Source organism: Sus scrofa, chromosome 1 (assembly GCF_000003025.6).
Source record: "Sus scrofa isolate TJ Tabasco breed Duroc chromosome 1, Sscrofa11.1, whole genome shotgun sequence".
NCBI classification, from domain to species: domain Eukaryota; kingdom Metazoa; phylum Chordata; class Mammalia; order Artiodactyla; family Suidae; genus Sus; species Sus scrofa.
This window is the reverse complement of record NC_010443.5, coordinates 65,753,142-65,769,806: the sequence shown is the minus strand read 5'-3', so window position 1 is coordinate 65,769,806 and position 16,665 is coordinate 65,753,142. Positions and strand designations below refer to the sequence as shown.

At 39.4% G+C, this 16,665-nt stretch overlaps 1 long non-coding RNA gene across 3 annotated transcripts in view; it reads left to right on the top strand.

The window, feature by feature from the left end:
- LOC106508906 overlaps nt 560–16,665 on the top strand; it is a 369,867-nt gene continuing 353,761 nt past the window's right edge. For all 3 annotated transcript variants that reach the window (XR_002338705.1, XR_002338703.1, XR_002338704.1), the window contains exon 1: nt 560–1,608. This is a non-coding gene — a long non-coding RNA (uncharacterized LOC106508906). The remainder of the gene's footprint in view (nt 1,609–16,665) is intronic.

The following is a 16,665-nucleotide window of genomic DNA, read 5'->3' as shown; positions in this document are numbered from 1 at the left end:
TGAGATGTATTGCTGAGTCAAGTTCCATTTCTTTCTGATAAAGTAGCCAAGTTTAATTCTCTATTCATAGGCGTGGTGAGGATAAATCACCAGCAGAACCACTATATTCTGATGTTGAGATCTATCTTTGCCAGAGGGAGAAGGCTTGGATTGGGAGAGCATCATTTTGACAAACTACGTAAAATATCTCTGATTCAGCAAAATTTTAGTGCCATGACAACCAAAATAAAGATGAACTAAGGCTGACTTTTACCTTTACTTTGAGAAAGTCATCCAGGAGTTGCACTTTCATTCCCAGACAAGTGGAGACCCTTGTTTCCTGTGCTCTGAAGCTGTACTGGGTCCTCTGGGATTTAGAGCAAGGGTTAAGAGGATCGTGCAGTGTCCCAACACTGCGTGAGGCTGGCGTTTGTGGATACAGCATATTTCTTATGAAAGGTGATATCTCTTCTGAGAAGAGGTTTTAAGACGGCAAGGCATCACACAGAAGTACCATTTTAAATGTCAGTGGTAGTGGGCGGGGCTCATGAATGCTGTTTGGTGAATAACTGGATGGGAGAGGAGTTGGTCTACTGTGTAAAAATGAAGCTGTAAAATGGGAAACCAGGCTTCCCCTGGATCATTTGGAATAAGCAGACACAAAGAGCAATAAATCAGAAACCTTTCACGTGGACATGGTATATGTTTTGAAAGGCAGAGGTAGTTAGCTTTCACACCTGTAGCTTAAGACAACTCACCTGGACTCTTTTCAGACACCACTCTCAAGGAGAACGGAAAAAGCAGTTTTGTTCACATGCTACTGCAGCTTTAAAGGGAGCCCCTTTCTCCTCCATTTTTATTTTATGAGGGTTGGAGACCATCAGAACCAAAGGACACCCTGCTCTGTGTGTGCTGCTCAAGTGGGAAGGAAAAAAAAGTTTGGGACCTTGATGGAAAACCTTAAGAGTCTCATCAATGATCCTATAAGTTTCTCATTTCTCCCAACTTGCTTTCATCCTCTCTTTTGCCAGAGCAGAAATCACACAGGTGTTCTACGTGGTAACATTTCAAATTGTTTTCAAGGAGGCTTGCTCCTCACTGGTGTGCGCGTCTAATGTAACCTGAAAATGATTAAAGATGCCCATGATTTTCTGCTTAGTGGCTCATCACAACAGATTGAACAGATCCTCAGCCTCTGGTCTGAGTCCCACGGGGGCTGTGGGAGTGTTCCATGTTTCTGGTGTTTGAGGAGCTTTTGCAAGTAGCTCCCATTCCCCACCACATTCATAAGTCACTGAGAGAAAGGCAAAGGAATTGGGCAGATGGAGATGAAAGTGCCAGCTTTATCCCTGATGGAGATATTGGAGGGCACAGGTGTGGTGTGCTGGCAATGAAGGACTTCCTAAAACCAATCCCAGACTGGGACAGTCACCCTCTACATCCCAGGCTGCACAGGAGAACCGCAGACTGGAGGGTGAGGTGGAGCAGAAAGGTGAGCTCTCGCGATGAAGGCAGATCCCAAAGGAAGCGGCTTGAGCAGCCAAACCACGCATGCCCAGTTCTTTCTCCTTAAATTGGTGGTTCTCAAAGAATGGTCCCCGTGAGGTCAAGACGATTTTTGTAATAATGGTAAGTCATTATTTGCATTTTTGTTCTCTTTTTCTCAAGAGTGTAAAGTGGAATTTTCCTGGGGCTACATTGCGAAAGATTGATATGAGAATTCATTTACGTTAAGTCAGACATTAGAGAGATTTGCTTAAGTGTAAAGCAGTGGTACTCATCACTATGATTTTGTTTGGCGGATATAGCCTTTCATAAGATGTTATTTATGTTAACATATAGTGAATTTATTATTTTTATTTTAAAATTATCTTTAAGGAGTTCCCGTCATGGCACAGCAGAAACAGATCCAACTAGGAACCATGAGGTTGCAGGTTTGATCCCTGGCCTCTTTCAGTGGGTTAAGGATCTGGCGTTTCTGTGAGCTGTGGTGTAGGTCACAGACGCGGCTTGGATCCTGCGTTGCTGTGGCTGTGGTGTAGGCCGGCAGCTGTAGCTCATATTAGGCCCCTAGCCTGGGAACCTCCATATGCCATGGGGTGTGGCCCTAAAAAGCAACAAAACAAAACACTTTGAAGTTCTCAGTTTTAATTTTGAATGTAGTAAACATCAATAAATACAACCCTCATAACTAAAAACACTTAGTGGTTGTTTATGAATTTTAAGGGTGCACAGATATCCTAAGACCAGAAAGTTTGAGGATCACTGTTTTAAATCAACAATCAGATGTGTCCTGAATAAGGAGAGAAGAAAAGCCAGAGTATTAGTTTAGTGCATTTCCCACCGTAGACGTGCCCCCACCCCCACAGTATGAATAGTAACCTACTGACGTGCAGAGTGGCAGTTGCTCAAGATAATTAATGTTTGCGAATAATGACACCAGTAGAAAATAGGGCAAAACTCTTTCAACTTTTAATTGAAACTTAGTGATATTAAGTTCTTTCGTCTTTCTGCAAAAGGGCAATAGATAGGTACCAGCTGAGAACCTTAGACTAGATTTTGAGACAAGGATTTGTCTTAGAGTATAGAAAACTTGTGCAGGCTAAGGGGAAGCTTAAGAAGAGCAGTCTCTGCAAAATGGTGGACCAAGAAAAACACTGACACCCTGTAACTTACCTCCTGACCTGGAATGGTTTAGTCATCTTCAAATGCATTGAGACTTTTTGCCTATTTTCCTCTGTGGAGAAAAGGCCACCTCAGTGGGTCCTGGGGGATAGTGATCAATATCTACACTTACATCAATTTGGAGAACATTTTTTTTTCACCCTTTCTCTTCTCATTTGGCATTTCTTCTTTTTAATCTAAGGAGGGTTGAGATAGGGAAAGAACGTGCTTTCAACATAGTAAACTAATGCATATGCTTTGATTAAATATAGATTGGGAGCTGAGATTCACTTGCTGGAGATATGGGGAAAGGTCAAGTTTTATCATGTCCAAATAGCCTGATCCTGGAGGTAGCAGCACCCAGATATATACATATATTTTTTTGCCATTTCTTGGGCCGCTCCCACGGCATATGGAGGTTTCCAGGCTAGGGGTCCAATTGGAGCTGTAGCCACTGGCCTACACCAGAGCCACAGCAACGCAGGATCCAAGCCATGTCTGTAACCTACACCACAGCTCATGGCAATGCCAGATCGTTAACCCCCTGAGCAAGGGCAGGGATCGAACCGCAACCTCATGGTTCCTAGTTGGGTTTGTTAACCACTGTGCAACAACGGGAACTCCCCAGCACCCAGATATTTTAAGACTCAGGATTTGTTGAATAAAACATACATCCCCAGGTTTGGTCTCAAAATTTAAATATCTAAAGTAATTTCAAAGTCCCCTACTCCTCAACAAACATGGATTTGTAAGCTGTGAATAATTGAATAAGAATGATTAATTAAATAAAAACGATTGAAGAAAATGTTTCAAATTAAGTTTTTATTAGTCTCTCTGAACCAGCAGGCACCCATGCTTGTTGGCTACACACTGACCACCTACAATAAGGTGAGGTTGATTGTAACAGCTGTACCTTGATGGTTAATTCTCACAGCTCCCCTTTATACTAGGTAGTATTGTTACACCTGCTTTATAGGGGAAACAAACTCTTGAGTGGGGGGAACAGGAATGGACCCCAGGAGTCTGCCTCCTGCACCCAGTGCTAGGCTGTTCAGACCCCATCAGTTGGCAGCTGAGCATGTTGAAAATGGTTCTTCCTCCTACACTTGAGAAGGATGAATTCAGTGCCTTTGCATTAGTACGTTCATGTAGGAGTATGTGTAAGGAGTGGTAGGTTGCCAAAAGTTAAGTTTGGGCCAACTCCTGCAGCTCTTCTGCTGCCCACCATCAATCACAGCTCCACGACATGCAAGTGGTCAAGTCTTTGTTCCTCTCTAGGCTGGACCCAGGTTAGAGGCTTGCATCAGAGTCCAAAATGAATCCCGTGGTTACGGAAAACTCCTCCGTTTCCGTTTCTTTTTCATCCACAATGGAAACAGCTTTATTTTGCCCTCTCAATAATTTGCCTGATGCACACTCACTGAAAAAAAAAATCTAAGCAATATAAAATAACTATAAGCAAGAAAATAAAAATCCTACCTCCTGGGGTGGGGTTGGGGTAGCATTAATGTTTTGATGACCATCCTTGATGCATCTCTCTCTCTCTTTTTTTTTTTTTTTTTTTTTGTGCTTTTTAGGGCCGCACCTGCTGCATATGGAAGTTCCCAGGCTAGAGGTCCAATCAGAGCTACAGCTGCCAGCCTTCGCCGCAGCAATGCGAGATCTGAGCCATGTCTGGGACCTACACCATGCTCACCACAATGCCAGATCCTTAACCCCCAGGTTAGGAAGCAACCGGCATCCTCATGGATACTAGCCAGGTTTGTTTCTGCTGTGCCACAGCGGGAACTCCCATGCATCTCTTTATTACACATACCAACACTTAATATCATTTTATACAAATGGAATCATATCATGTGCAATCTTTTAATGCAGGGCTTTAAATTATTATTTTTTAATTTTTTCTTATCTGTCTTTCCTCCTGTTATATTTCTCTTCTATTACAAATAATTTCCTTTACTCTAAAGGACCCCATGTTAATAATTTGTTTTTTCTCGTTCTTCAAACTTTTAAAATAATGTAAAATATATGTATTATGTAGTACATATATCATCATTTCTTGTTTTATAGAATATATATGTGCACACACAAAGATTTTTGTCATTTTTGCAAGAGCAAAATCAGACATATTTGGCTGTATCTTATTTTCCTCATGAATATTTCTCAGATCAATTGGACTATATCTATTTCTTTCAATGACAGTGTTATACTCCACGAACTGTAGATAGCTAATACTTTTCAGTCGTACCTTACTGATATCTATTCATGTTTCTTCTTTTCTAAATTAAAATTTAAAAATTCTTTTTAGTAATTTAGCAATTGAGAAAAATCTTGTCTCTGGCAGAAAAGTAGAGGAAGCTATTTTATATCTTATATTTTTAATATTGACTGAAAACATCTTTAATATTATCAATTTATAGAATATGCATAATGCAAAAATGATTCATATATAGCATTGCATCTGACAGAGGAAATCTTTATCTTTGACCCTAAAACTGTGCCACATGACTGGAAAGTTTTAGTAAAATTGTTTACTGGAATCCTTCATAAATGACCCAATTAAAAAAAGCACGTGGATAAAGAAATTACTGAATTATTTTTAAAAAGTGCGCAAACATCCAAGGGTCCAGTAGTGGCCAGCAGAATTAAATTTCTCATGAATAGACTGCATTTTAGGAAGCAGACCAGATAAGGCAGGTCATGTGCTTGCAGCTCTGATACAGGATTGCTTGTCATTCCTGGCTTGCGATGGGCAGTAAGGAGGAGAAACAATATCAGCCTGGGTATTGTGTGTGATGTATGGGGTGATTGCAAGCAGAGTAGTTCAGAAGAATCTTGGAAATAGTGATCCCAATCTAGTGTTTGGGATCGGGATGAAAATGATAGTGAAACAAGATAAAACAGAAACTAGTCAACTTTGGAATGGCTGGTTTTAGTAGAATATGGAAATTGTTTAGAATAGGCAAGGAACCGATGGAAGAAAGATAGTACTTGGCAGTATATTTTCTCTGAAAATCATGACAATGCTAAGTGAATTAGCCAACTACTAATTTAAGAATTACAGTTGAAAAAAGATAAAGGATATCTCTTTATTTGTATTTAATAAAATAATGTATTTAAGCAGGTAAGATTGAAAGAGACCGAATAAAGCTATTAGCAGTGGAGGGCTGCTAAAAAGAGAAAATAAAAACAGAATACAACAAAACTTAGCTAAAAAGGACTTTTAGTTCATTTGCTACTTAAAAAGGCAGTTGGTGAGAGAGTGTGTCATTGAGAGTCACAGTTAGCTTTTTGCATGGAGATTCCTAGGGTAGATTCAGACTGCATTTTGGAAATTAGGATCTGTTTTCCCAAGAGGAAGGGAGAGAGGAAAGTTCCTGAGATCATAATCAGAGAAATTATTATTATTTTTTTTGTGGGAGAGAAAGAGATGGAGAGAGACTGCTTTTTAGATAATAAAGACAGAGTGTGTCTATTCAGTATTTTACCAAGGGTAACCTAAGATGTAACAAAAAGAAGAAATCTATCAAAAGAAGGTCTCTGTTGATACACCTTTTGGTTATTCATATATCTTGGCTATTGTGAATAGTGCTGCAATGAACATGGGGTGCTATTATTCCTTTAAAATCTAGACTTCAGTTCTTTTGCATAAATACCCAAAAGCTGGATTGCTGGATCATAAGACAGTTCTATTTTTAATTTTTCAAGAACCCTCCATACAGTTTTCCATACTGGCTGCACCATTTTGCATTCTCGCCCATGGTGCACAAGGGTTCTCATTTTCCACATCCTTGTCAACACTTTTGTCTTTTGTTTTTCCACCAATAGTCTTGACAGGTGTGGAGTGACATCTCATTACAATGGAATACTTCCTATTCAGCCTTAAAACAGGAAATTCTGCACTTGGGATGATACACAAATCTTGAGGACATTTTGTTAAGTGCAATAAGCCACAGAAAAATAAAAAAATGCATGATTCCACCTATATGCGGTATCTTGTGAAGAGTCAAACCCATTGAACCAAAGAGTGGAATGTGGTTGCCAGGGGTCAGGGGGAGGAGAAAAGGAGGAGCTACTAATCGATGAACATAAAGTTTCAGTAAAGCAAGATGAATAAGCTCTAGAAATCTGTACAGCATTGTGCACACAGTCAACAATACAATAATATATTGTACACTTAAAAATTTGTTAAGAAGCTAGATATCATGTTAAGTATTCCTTCCATGATAAAATAATAATAAAAAGAAAGTCACATTGTTCAGGGGAGTCTTTTAAAGGTTTAGTTGAGCTTCCTTCAAAAATCTATAGTTTCGGGCACAAAATTCTAGGCACTTTAAAGTGGTGACTATCTAAAATAGGCACATCAACTATTTCAATCTTGTTTTGTCAATTTTGAGGCTCCCAAATTAGCAAAGTTATAACTGGATGTGTCAGTTGATCACATACTGATTTTCAAAGTTATGGTGGTTACCTAATGCAGATGAAGTAGCAACTATTGCAAAAGCTTAATTTTGGTAAATAATGTAATGTAAACCTTAGTTTACATCATTTAATCTTCTTTAATAAATTAAACTGTAGTGGTTTTTTACTTTAGGGATATTATGGTGTTAGCTTCTTTAAAAAGTGAAAAGATATAAATGTAAACATTTTAAAAAATTGTTATGATATGGATCTCTTAGCCTCTCTGACTTATGTTAAACGGAAAATAAAAGAGACTGAGAGCTCTAACCGCTTATACAAAATGCAGCATTCACAGTCAGTTTTGTTTAACCTTGTATGGAATCTGCCGCGATTGCTGTTGAAAGTTGAGAATGGCCTTTAACAGTTTTTAAACCATTTTAGAAACAAGCAAACACAGGTATACATTTTAAATATAAAACCTGAGGTAGCATTAAAGATGACAGTTGTAGAGAGAAAATGATATAGCTTTTGTGTAGATATTTTAGCATGTAATTTTCAGCACACAATTCATATAATCAAAAGGCTTGAGATGACCTTGAGAGGGCGTCAGTCCCATCCTTCTGCTATTACAGGGAGCAGTTAACATAAGACACCAAGCAATGATAACATAAGCAGGTGAGGTAAGGGCCATGACTGCCTTATCTAAAATAATGTTATTTTCATTTGACTTTCAATAAAATGAATGGCCTTCTAGCAAATACATGGCTCCTTTGGAACTTATTTAAATCCCATATGGTAAATAATTTTGATCTAATTGGGTTTAACTTTATGAGTGGCAGTAGCATCGTCGTGTGACACAAAGAAATTGTTTAACAGAGCCATCAAGGATGTATATGGAAATACAAAATTTTTTTTTTTTTTTTTTTGTCTTTTTGCCATTTCTTGGGCCGCTCCCGCGGCATATGGAGGTTCCCAGGCTAGGGGTCGAATCGGAGCTGTAGTCACCAGCCTATGCCAGAGCCACAGCAATGCGGGATCCGAGCCATGTCTGCAACCTACACCACAGCTCACGGCAACGCCAGATCGTTAACCCACTGAGCAAGGCCAGGGACCGAACCCACAACCTCATGGTTCCTAGTCGGATTAGTTAACCACTGCGCCACTACGGGAACTCCCAAATATTTTTTAATGAGAAAAATTTCAGAATTTGGGCTATGGCTTAGAAGAACTTTGTATACGGCCTTTGGTTCTAAATTTGATTATCTTCTGCCCTAGTTTTTTATTTTAGAGTAGATTGTGAGTCTGTTTTGCAATTTGGGACAACCTTTGAATGTATTTTCATAGAAGAGTTTCCTTCTAAATATAACCTGTTAGATTCTAGGGATAAAGAAGGCAGAGTGGAGAAGGATCAGAGAATATCCTTCCTCCCAAAGCTTACAAACATTGTAAAGTGTCTGGCCTCAGGTTCCCAACAGTGGCCAAGTAAGGGAAAGGGTATGCTTTTTGTTAATAAACTTCAAAAAATGAAAGTGAAAGAAAAAATGGAATTTACTTGTGTAGAGAAGTGTTACTTTTTACTCACAGTTTTTAAGAAGCAGGAAGGAAGGTGGGAAGGAGGGTGGCTGGATTAAAAAGAAAAAAAGGAAGGAAGGGAGGAAAGAAGGGAAAGAACCAAATACAATTATTCTTAATACCCTATTCTGGAGGAAAAAAAGTGAACTGAGAGCAGTTTTCCTGGAAAAAGTCAAGGGAAAAAACCCTCCTAGGCAGAAAACTTATATATCCAGTAGAGATGGAAGGGTAAGAAGCCAGCTCTTGCCATGTTCCAGAACATTGAGAAGATTGGACACATTCATGACAAAAAGAGTGACTGTGATTAGGCATTTAATGGGATTCATCAAAAGAGCCCAGAAACCCAATTCCTCAGCCAAAGTTAGACTTAATCCCAGCAAGTGATGACCATTGCCTTATGTTAAAATTAATTTATGTCAGCTCAGCTAAGCCCTGATACTCAGATATTTTATGAAAAATTAGGTGTTTTTGTGAAGATGTTTTTGTAGATGAGATTAACATTTAAATAAGCAGACTTTGAGAAAAACAGATTACTCTCCAGAATGTGGGTGGGCCTCACCCAATCACTTGAAGGCCTGAACAGAAAAAATACTGCCCTTCCTTGAGCTGGAACTGTACCAGCAGAGGGCCTTCAGACTTAAACTGCATCAACTCTTCCCTATGTTTCCAGCCTGTTGGCCTACCTGAAGATTTTGACTTATCAGCTTTCACAATTGTATGAACCAATTCTTAAAATAAATCTCTGTCTAAGTATATCTATATATCTATATAGATACACCCACACACATGCCCTACTATTTCTCTTTGTCTGGAGAACTCTGACCAATAAAGTAAAATCTTATTTTTTTTGTGCTTATAAATGCAAATAAAGGTGTTTCTGGTTAGCACATGGCCTTCTACTTAGAAGATTCCTGGATCCATAATTAACTATCTTGGGACTTAAAGTTCTCTTGAAGTTCAGGATAGGATCCCTTGCACCTGATCAGCAGATATGGAAAGAGAATGATCATTTGTGGGAGGTTTTCCTGGGTTGGACCTAGCCCAGCTCACATCACTCTGCTCATAGTACTTTAGTCTGAACTCAGTCATGGGCTGTCCCAACTGTTAGCCAGGCTTCCAGGGAGGCTGGGCAATGTTGCATATCCTTGTGCCGAGAAGGAAAAAGAAATGAACTTTTGTAACCTCATAGGGGTCTCATCTATACACTCTTAACCTAATTCATAGATTTATTTAGATTACCAAATAGGAAAGTGCTTAAAAAACAAAGTCTTAAACAAATGTAGGCTATTATTATCATCTCAAATATTAAGTTTCTGCAAAAAAGACTGATTAAATTCCTAGGTGAGTTCAGTATACCACTTGATACAAATAATCAAGAAATACATTCCATGTGGGGCATTTGAATGGACTACTGCGTATCAACAAGGTGAAGCAACCTAAATGTCCATCGATAGATGAATAAATAAAGAAGATATGGTACATATATATAATGGAATATCACTCAGTCACAAAAAATGATGAAGTAATGCCACTTGCAACAGCATGGATGGACCTAGAGATTATCATACTAAATCAAAGTAAGACAGAAATATATGATATCACTTATATGTGGAATATAAAAAAATGATACAGATGAACTTATTTACAAAACAGAAATAAACTCACAGAAAACAAATATATGGTTACCAAAGGGGAAAAGGGTGAGGGGAAAGGATAAATTAGGAGTTTGGGATTAAGAGATACACATTACTGTATGTAAAATAGATACACAACAAGGTCCTACTATATAACATGAGGAAATATATTCAGTATCTTGTAATAATCTGTAATGGAAAGGAATCTGAGAAAGGGTGTGTATGCGTGTGTGTGTGTATAACTGAATCACTTTGCTGTACACCTGAGAATAACACAATGTTGTAAACCAATTATACCTCAATAAAAATTATATCAAGAAGGCAAGAAATTAGCTTGATAATTCCCCACTGGTAGGTGTGTGCTACACAGTATCTTTGCTCGACCTTGCGCAGGGTCAGGTTTGAGGCTGAACAATGTGTGTCTGCTTAGAGGATGGGCTCAGCATGAGGGCTTGAGTTGGTCCCTAGAATGTTGCTGTTGCCATTGCCTTTTGAACCTCTGCCCAGCGTAGCTGGACTTGTGTAGCATCAGGCTTAGGGCAAGTGTCATCAGCTGCCTCACAAAGTGAAAGATGGGACCCTAATTTTGGCATTGATAATAAGGGACAGGTCTTCAGGAATTCCTGTATCAACAATGCCTGTATGATGATCTTCTCTCTTTCTTAAGACAAAGGAGCAGGTGGTCCATAGTTATGTGGGAGCCGCTTTCAGTAATGCTGTTATTCTCTTTGTATGAAGATGGGTAGTGATATCTGTTACCTGTGTAAAATATCTTCTGGAATTTCAGATAGTGCATATCTATGATATGATACTTAAACTTTTTAATGAGTTAATTTTAAGTGTAATTGCCATTCTAACATTGTACATAAAGTCAAGTTCATACTAAAGCTATTACTATATGAAAAAGGAAGCAGGGAGGGTTGCTGAGAAATATTCTTTCTTGCCTTCTCCTTCTTCAATCTGACCATTGAATCAGAGCTGGAAACTTGCATCTTGTCCTCAAGATGCCAGTTTTCATGTAGGGCTGACCCTGAGAGGTATATTGATAAGTAGCATAAAAGATTTTGAAAGAAATCTGTCTTTTCTTCGCCATTACATGTTTTCTTTCACTAAGAAATGAAACCTTATTTATATTAAGAGCAGCTCATTAAACTTCTTCAGACAAGTGTAAATTTTAAAATGTTCTTTTGCATCAGCATGCATGGCATTAATGTGTAAATTTTTGTTTTTATACCAATTAGTCTATTTTTAGAAATATTTCTTCAAAATTCATATTTTAGGCATAGTTTTCATATCATCTAACTATTCAGTGATATTTCTTTGTGTAATGGATAATCACCAGTTGGAATTGTTAGTGAAACTACATTATTAAATTTAGTTTTAAATTACTCTTAAAATATGCAGGACCAGAGGACTAAAAATATAAATAGCTTTGATTATAGGCCAAATTCTGCATAATTTTGTTATTTTGTAACTTGATCTCTTGAAGGGGAAAAATCTTAAGTTCAATGGATTAGACCAAATGTAATGAGACTTTTTTTTTTCCCACAAGCACCTAAGATCTTAAATGTTTACCCAAGCATTATTTTCCTTCTAAGAAGCCATATTTAGAATTTTGTGTAATAATGTATGTTTGAAAAACATTTGTTGGTCTTTCAGCCTTCTTCTTCTTTTTTTTTTTGTCCTTATAGGGCCGCACCTGCAGCACATGGAGGTTCCCAGACTGGAGATCTAATCGGGGCTGTTGCTGCCGGCCTATGCCAGAGCCACAGCAATGCCAGATCCAAGCCGCATCTGCTACCTACACAGCTCACAGCAATGCCAGATCCTTAACCCACTGAGCAAGACCAGGGATCAAACCCACAACCTCATGGTTCCCAGTTGGATTTGTTTCCGCTGTGCCATGAAGGAAACTCCCCTCAGTCTTCTTATTTCCAAGATACAGCACTGAATAAATTTTATTTCCAGAAATCAAGTCCTCTCTTTAAGAATAAAGATTTTCCAATTTGAGTTAAAAATTCTCAAATAAATGTGCTACTAACTTTTGATGTTCAGATATTTGAGGCAGTGGTAGTAGTTCTGCAGTAATAGTACCACCTTTGAAGGGGGCAGTGCATACTTGGCAGAAAACTTTAGTTGAGCTTGTTAAAATCTGTCATGTCACTCTGAAGTTGCATGTTCCTAGAATCTATGTGAATTAATTTTTATGCCACCTTATTGATTTTAGTAGACTATGTCATACGTCTCTAAAATTCTAGGTTTTAGACTTGAAGGGGTCAGCCCTGCACTCACCTTTGTTTCTTTACACTTGTCCTTGTCTGCATTTTTGAAATAATTCCCTGTACTTAGAGACAGAGGTGATATTTATTTATATGTCTTAGGAAGGGGATTGTGGAGTCAAAAGGTACAGGCAATATGAATAATTAAGCCTGTCACCATGCTCATATAAGTACCAAGTGCCAATAAGATGAATGATATTGGGAATTTGGATGTTGTGCTGCAGTCACATCAATGCCAAGTTTATTCAGGTTCCTTGGACTCTTAGAAGAAGTGAGGACATACATCTCTGGATTGCAAGTCACAGAGATTGAGTCTAACCTGGATTATTGGCTCATGTAACAAAATGGTCCAGGAATACTGCTTTTTAATCATGGCTGAGTGAAGGTGATCAGGACCTGGCTTCTTTCTATCTATTGGCTTTGCTTTCTTTAGAATTCATGGCGTTGAGATGGTGGTAGTAGTTCTATCCTAAATGCTTCAAGGTTCAAGTCAGTCTGCGAAGGATCCTTGCCTCTCCAAAATCCCAGCAAAAGTCCTGTTGGTTCAGATCAGGTCACATGTCTGTCCCCAATCACTTTGAGAGGAATGAGGTGTACTAATTGGTTTAGACCAATCACGAGCTATTTGGAATTAGCAGTAGGGTTAATCCTGCCTAAATGCATGGGCTGAGAGTAGAGTTTGGGTGTTCCCAAGGCCAATTTGGGGTATGGATGTTGGCTGGAAGAAACAGAAGATGTCCCCGACAGGCACAGGCAACTGTCACATTTTAATTTTTTCCAGATAGTATGCCAGTGCTTTACTTATATTACTGTATGTAGCACATGGAGTGCTTTTCTTTTGGTGATTCTATCTTATCTACAGGCTAGTTCGGGAGTGTGTGTGTGTGTGTGTGTGTGTGTGTGTGTGTGTGTGGTGTGTTTTATGAGGAAGAAAACACTACTCTTTTAGTTGGTCTAAAAGATGAAGCTCCCAGTATAACTTAGGTTGATTCTTGATTGTGTTTTCCAGTGGAAAAAAGTGGCTTTATGATATGATTGTCTGAATTAATGACCCACTGAATTAAAGAAACAAATAGAGCTAAGTAGCAACATTTGTTATAGGTGGACCTAGGCAGCTGTCAACTTCTGTGTCCTGTCCCTTCCCATCAGTTTCTTGGTTCTGATAGAGAACTGATGACACTATTTTGAAGCCATGTATATGTAATACCCTGTTCAGATATAAGTGGAAATAGTCATTTGTAGCCCATTAGGGTCTAGCATGGAGCTGGGCACCAAAGAGAATGATAATTGTTCTTGGCCAATGTGTCAAATGTAGGTGCGAATTTTTCTGATTCACAATCCAGGTACAAGTCCTCTAACTTCAAACTGCTATTTAATAGCCTGAATGGAGCTTGTGGAGGATAAAGAAGAGGAGTTCCCGTCGTGGCTCAGTGGTTAACAAATCTGACTAGGAACCATGAGGTTGTGGGTTTGATCCCTGCCCTTGCTCAGTGGGTTAAGGATCCTGTGTTGCTGTGAGCTATGGTGCGGGTCGCAGACATGGTTCAGATCCGGAGTTGCTGTGGCTCTGGGGTACCTCCAATTGCCGTGGGAGTGGCTCAAGAAAAGACAAAAAAAAAAAAAAAAAAAAAAAGAGGAGACAATCTTCTATGAAGATATGGTCCTTGGTGGCTGAGTCAGGCAAGGGAGAGGAGAGAGACAACTCGTTACTGAGCAAAGTCCCTCTTCCTCGTGGCACTGACCTTGAACAACCAGCACTTCTTCCCACTCTTTTATGATGTGCTCTATAGGAAGGTCAGAAGGAAGTGGAAGGGATACAATATTGTTCTGGTATCTGTGAAGAAATGACCAACAGGATAATCAAATCATGGCTAATGGAGAGTTATAATTCTTGGATTAAAAAAATCTATTAAAAACCCATTAGAAAACTTTATGATCATCTTGAGAATAAGGATATCTGCACTCAGATAAGCTACATGGTACAGAAATTAGTATAATTTTCACATTTCTACAGTTTTTTAAAAAAAGCTCCATCATTTTAAAATTATTCAAATGATGCCCTAGCCGAGGTTGGGATGCGGCTTCAGTGAAATCAAGCCTTCTATGCCCCTGGATACACATTCGATCCAAGAGGTAATCTCTGAGAGGGGTGAAGTTTTCTTTCAGGGCTATAAACCAGTCAAAATTCACAAAAAGGAAGCTTTAAATTTCCACATTGGGAAGGGAGTTGTTGAAGCTGGCTTTTAGAGTGATGAAACTGCAGTTCGGTATTCTGAATACATTCTCTGTTATCCCCTCCCTCCACTCCCTCTGTCTGAGCACTTGCATTTAGAAACTGGTAGAACTGTTGTCTCCATTAACATTGCCTCCTTTCTCCATTGATTTCGGTTGTGAATAGGCTTCCTTGAATTCATGGTCATCTGCATCTTTAGGGTTCCCCTAAGGGATATTGGATTTCCTGCTTGGAGGACTAATCAGAACCATTAATCAGCCATGAACATAGGCGCTGGCCTATAAGACCAGGGCCTGAAGGAAATCAGGGCTGCTTATTGAAAATTAGGCAATAGGTATTGAAGAAATATATTTATTTGTGAAGGGTGCATAGTCCCATAAGGAATTTGAAGTGGCAAAAGAAAAAAAGATTTTTTTTTTTTGCTTTTTAGGGCCACACCTGCAGCATATGGAGGTTCCCAGGCTAGGGGTCCAATCGGAGCTACAGCTGCCGACCTATGCCACAGCCACAGCAATGCCAGATCCGAGCCGCATCTGTGACCTACACCACAGCTCATGGCAACGCCAGATCCTTAACCCACTGAATGAGGCCAGGAATCAAACCTGCAACCTCATGATTCCTAGTTGGATTCATTTCCTCTGCACCACAACGGGAATTCCAGAAAAAAAGATTTTTAAGGTTTATGTGGATTAGGGGCTCAGAATTTACTTCAGGGATAAGTGGAGGCTGCAAAGGGGTGCTCACATTCCCCCATCTATCAATAGGGCCACAAAGCACAGGGGACACAGCTTCAGGTGGAAGGAGCATGCCCTTGACCTGCTGACTTCCATTTCCAAATCTGCAATTGAGTAATTACTATGTTATTTTAATGTCTACAATAATTTTTCTCAGAGAGTTGCTGTGGAGATTAAACAATGAAAACGATATCACAAAATAGGAACTCAAAACTTCTAGCTCTTTTTCTTTAATTTTCTTTTTAGGGCCTCACCTGCAGCATATGGAAGTTCACAGGCTAAGGGTCAAGTCAGGAGCTATGGTTGCCGGCCTACGTCACAGCCACAGCAATGCCAGATCCCAGCCGCATCTGCAACCTACACCGAAGCTCTCAGCAATGCCGGATCCTCAGCCCACTGAGCGAGGCCAGAGATGGAACCCTCATCCTCACAGAGACTAGTTGGATTCTTAACTTGCTGAGCCAGAACACTCAATGAAATGGAGAATTTAAAGATTCAGTTTGGGTTCCTCATGAAATAGGTCCTGAGTTATAAATTTGAGTGTAAGAAGTTTATGTGGGAAGGGCAGTGGGAAAAGTAGAATAGGGAAATGTGTAGCTAATAGAAGGAGAGCTGGCTATCAAGCCACCTGTCACTGTGAGCAACTATGGCTTAATCACACTGGGAAACTCTGAAAATAGGGACAAAGCACTCATCCCAATTATTGTATCCTGGGGCTGAGGGAGCAAGGGTATTTATACATAACCTAAAGCTGAAAGTGTTGCTATCTCAGCATTTCACACATTTCCAGATTACTGCTGTTGAGGGCTCCATAACTTTCTCTATTTTTTCAGAAGGTAGCTGGAGTACCGGGTATGTGGAATGATACGACCAGGTTTCTGGGTTACTGATTCCATCTGGAGCAGAGATAAACATGTTTATCTTTAGGAGTAGGGTAAATGGGGTACCTCCCAAACACACTTTATTACAGAGATGCTTGAAGATGAACTCCAGCAGAATAAGGATGGAACCAAGAACAAAAAATCATGGGATGCAGGAAAGAGTAGAACCAATTCAGGCAAGCAGTGAAGGGAGTTCCTGGGAGGAGGGAAAAGTGTCATGTGAGGGGATCAGTCAGTCTGGGTGAGAAATGAAGGAGCAAGCATCCTAGGAGGGAGGTTTCTGGACAA